We start from the raw sequence: 4,721 nt of genomic DNA on the forward strand, positions 1-4,721 counted from the left end.
GACGATTAGGGTCCTCGACCAAAGCCTTTGGCTCAAAAGCCTAACCGCAAGACAGCGGTGTTTGGCGGGAAATGCAAATGCATTACCATTTCTACGGAATCCCCAACCTAGAGGACCAGGAGACTGTGTTCGTCAGACCTCTACCCATGGACCAACCTGGTATGAGACTCTGTGAGTGTCGCGGGGACACTCTTCAGTATAGCTCAATGGGTCGATAAGGTGCGCAAACCGTCACACCACGGTAAGGTCCAGTCTCTTCGTGACGGGAATGAGGGCATACGTCGGGCCGTCTTATTCGCTGCACACAGCAGAGCGGATGGATGAAAAAGTGAAACTGCAACTGATTCCCATCGTCATTAATCTCCCTCCCGCCCCATTTAATGATCACTCTTCTGAAGAGCTGCAGGCACGTCAGTTAAACAGGAAAGTGACCAATTACACACTACTGTTAATTGACTTCTATCAGAGAGATCCGCTATTTTTTGCAGTTTTTATTGTCCGTATTCTTATACAAGCTCCTGTTGCGTTAACTTCTGATACTTAATCGATAGACGATTGCGTGATTCTTGAAATCCGAATAGAGCATCCAATAAATGTAGCTCAACTTACGGCACGGCCGCTGTCCAACAGTATTGTGATTATTGTGATTCTTCAGCTGTCGCAGCTGGTTGCACCGGTGTTGCTACATTCTCAGCTACCGAGCTGAGGAATCCTTTCTTGATTGGGTAACTACAAACAGTCGTCTCTGTGCCGTTGGTCTGCCCACTTTCGCAAGGAATCGCACCAGCCCAAATGCTAACCACTCTGTTTGCGCAACAACTAGCTGTGGCGTTGACTCATCGAGAAATAACTGCCCATTTATCACAATGAAGAGTTCATATTTAGTCCTAGTTGCATATTTCAGTGCGCACATAGGGCACCTCAGTTCAGTGATAAATCTAAATAAAAATAATGACCATTCAAGTGTAACACCCTTTCAGTGCTACGTCATCCGAAAGAAGAACAGGCGCTGATATAATTCCAGCTTGCCCAAGCCTAGACAGCAACAGTCGATATGTCGAGGTTAGGTTCGAACCACGAACCTTACTATCAGTTAGAAACCGGGCCATCTCGAGCTCAACCTCAGTTTAAACCCAAGGCGCAAGCATAATAGTGAGTGCCTCGTGCAACTCTACGCCTCAGCAGCACTGTGTTTAAGCGTAACGGACGTCGCTGTTGTGCTACCTGGCGTCCCATTATCGCTGAATTAGTGTAGTCAAATGAACCAAATGGCCGTTAACCACCGATGGTGGAGCTCAGTAATCAACTACCGATCACTTTGGAATACACATGCTGCCATGCCACACGATGAAAGCACGAGGCTGCTCAAGCCTAGACAGGTGAAGTCGATAGGCAGAGGTCGGGATCGAATCACAGGCCTTCTGGTCAATAAATCTGCACTATAACCATTTGAGCCACCTCGCCTAACCAGACCACTTCAAACTAGCCGTGCTCTATGCATCTAATAGGTAGTCGTTCTTTGTGCTTGTTTTCTGTAGCTCTGGGAACCGTGTCATTTCACAAGCTGGGGTGGTCCCAAGGGAAACCCCAGCTGCTCTGAAGCAAACATCTATGAAGAACGTAAGTTGAAGTTTCTTACAGATATTTAGAGTCCCAGCTGCTAAACTGACCGGGAGATCAGTGCTTTAAACCCAGTCCCGACATCTTGGCCGCTCTTATCTGAACTTGGCAACCTTCGCAGTATTTCGGCCCCCGTGTTTCGGGGGATGGCAGAGCAGTTAGGCACTGAGGAGGGTATTACAGAGGACGATAATCACCAAGATTCAAATTTACTCGGCAGCTCCACATACACATACTTTTTGACCAAGAACAGTCCAAAAACCCCAAAAGCCCATGCCGTTTCTAAGGTCCTCTTCACGTATTGCGTAACTTATTTTCTAGAACGATTCTACCGAACACAAGGTCCGACACAGTATCAGGGGGTCCAGCCAACCTCAGTCACATTGAGACAATCAGAATATGGATACAAACCACTCACTACTATTCAAGCTCTACATGAAGTTGGGCAACTCGGTTTACGTCGGCAATTCAAGGGCGGACGATGAACCAGCGTTGTCTTTGTCATCACAGGATAAATCGGAGTTTCGAGGAAATCCTCTATGGTCGGCGTTGCCCTGAGAGTCTTACTGATCCTACAAAAAGTGGTTCGTAGTGATTGCCGTGAATATACGCGATTGCGCGATGGATATACTTGCGAGTATGTTGGCGCTGATGCTTGCCGTAAACCTGACTGGGCCTAGTATTAATAGAAAGGGGTCTTTGGATCAACCAGAATGCCACAAGGCCCACTCAATATGCTTTCAAGTATTTACGATAATTGAAGTGCACTTCAAATGCAAGCAATCCGTTGGATGAGCCCACAGAGCTGGCGCGACTTTTTATTACACGCGTCAATGGAGGTAAACAGCAACAAGCAGCAAGAACCTCAAAGAAACCGTACGCCTTCACTGGAGGAGGAACGCGAAGAAGTAGGCAGACGGGTGCTGAGGGCCACGAAGGGCCCACAAACAGATGTTACATGGTATATAATATCTCTTATATAAACGTCTGACCCTCAAACCACTTGTTTTCATGTCAAACAAGTGATCTGTCGTGAAATGATGTACTAATAGATTGATAAGTCTTCTGCGGACATTTCAATAGAATCACCATGGAGGACCTAATATGCCCATCTCAGACGCGTTGGCCAACGGCTTCGCCATCAACGTGGCCTCCTCCGAGTCAATGGGCAAGTTCCACTTTCGTTGTATTCGACTGTCTACCGTGAGTAAAGGTAAGCGTTGCTAACCACCGTTTTAAAGACCTCCCTTACCCAGCTTTCGAAAACCGCACGCGACAGTGCTTGGAGCATGGAACCCCAAAAGCAGTTCGGTAACGCACAGACTTGTCCGGAAGGTGCGTCCAGGTAGACTGCAAATAAGTTTAGGATTTAAGCTTACAAAAGTTAATCGATAGTACCAGACTTGATGCACACATACTCTGACACTTTGTCACTGTTTTAGGCGCCTGCGATGAAACAAGTGGCCGGATGGTTCATACTGGACCCACCTTCATGGTTCATCCGCAAAAAATAACGGATTTTGAAGTTTTTCATATCTTTTGTATGCCGATTTTTAGTTCTTTAAGTGCTGCCCGTAGTCCGTGGGGCGAGATGGTCCAAGTGGTTAGTTCGCGAATTTACTGACCAGAAGTTCCGTGGTTCGAACCCGGCCTCTGCCACTCGACTTCCCCTGTCTAGGCCTGGGCGGCCTGGCAGTATCGCAGCCCTCGTGCTTCCTCCGGGTGGCATGGCAGCTAGGCACCGAAAGGGTGCTACAGCTGAACGATTTTTTTACCCGTAGTCCGTTAGGGACTATACCAGATAATCCAGGTTGCCAGCAGTGCACGAACGGTCAATTAATCCACCGTTGAGGCGTATTTGTAAGAGCGTTTGCACAGCATACAGGGAATATCTGAACAACCGGATTCGCGGTCTAGCGCGAATGTTTGATGAGGTAACATGCGCCACATCTGTTGTATCACCATTATCCCCACAAGGGGCCAGAACACAGACGTTCAGCTGGTGTAAACACTTGGTTGCCAGGCCTGAGCTTAATCGCGGAAACGCTTTCAACGATTTTCACTGTTAGCCATGTGATTACGAAGATAGATCATTGTTACGGTTGTTGAGGTCATATCCGTAAAAACATTTACAATCGAATCCAGAAACCGCTGCTAGCTAGATTGCTAGGTCAGTACGGAACAACGGCAAGCCATTTACGCAGTTCGAGAATTTCCCAGATATAGCATTAGGACACTTCAGATGGACTTCAAAGTCAAGCACAGGCCAATTCTCACACGATGCAAAACTTTGTTTTACTTTTGCATCAACTGTGCATCTGGGTGTAGCTCTTACCAGAAATGTCTGCACCCATGCAAACCAGATATCATAGCAGAGAATGCAGGAAGGCTGTTCCAACTGGCCCGTAGCTTAGGATTCAGGGCATAGTACATTAGTGACCCGATCGAAGACTGTGTCATAAATCGAATGCATGATAGAAGTCAGCCCTTGCATTTTGGAACGGATCCGCACTCGAATGCTTCCATAAGTTGACCATCGGCTTCGAGGCTGAAGCTTTTCCGCCTACCCACTGAAGGCCGCTCGACAGGGATGGAGATCACAAAGACTGGACCAACGTGCGCGACTCGAATTCAGCCCAGAGAGAGGAGAACAGTTATTGGTCAGAATGTGGGCCAATCAGAGACCCCTGTTGAGTCTAGTGAGTCTAGTTGGGCACTCACGGATTCACGGATTCACGGATTGATACACAGGATCGAGGCTATTGCCCAAGTTTCCCGGGTTGCTTTTGTTCTTGTCGGTCAGTGGCTGTCGTTCACCCAAAAGGCACTACGCTTTATGTTCTCAGCGTGGGGCAGTATGCTCGCAAGCCCGAGGATTCGCATAAATAAGTGTCCAATAGTGCTTTAAACAGGGTTTTACAAGGAGGGAGGTCATTCCACGCACCCACTGCCCGGAATGAGAAAAAATGGCTTAGCTGCCTAGCAGAGGTTTGCACCAATAACCGCTCGTGGCACTATGACCATGATTTCACGGATTCACGGATTGATACACAGGATCGAGGCTTTTGCCCAAGTTTCCCGGGTCGGCTTTGTTCTTCTCG

Source organism: Opisthorchis viverrini (assembly GCF_000715545.1).
Source record: "Opisthorchis viverrini unplaced genomic scaffold opera_v5_137, whole genome shotgun sequence".
Taxonomy (NCBI): Eukaryota; Metazoa; Platyhelminthes; class Trematoda; order Opisthorchiida; family Opisthorchiidae; genus Opisthorchis; species Opisthorchis viverrini.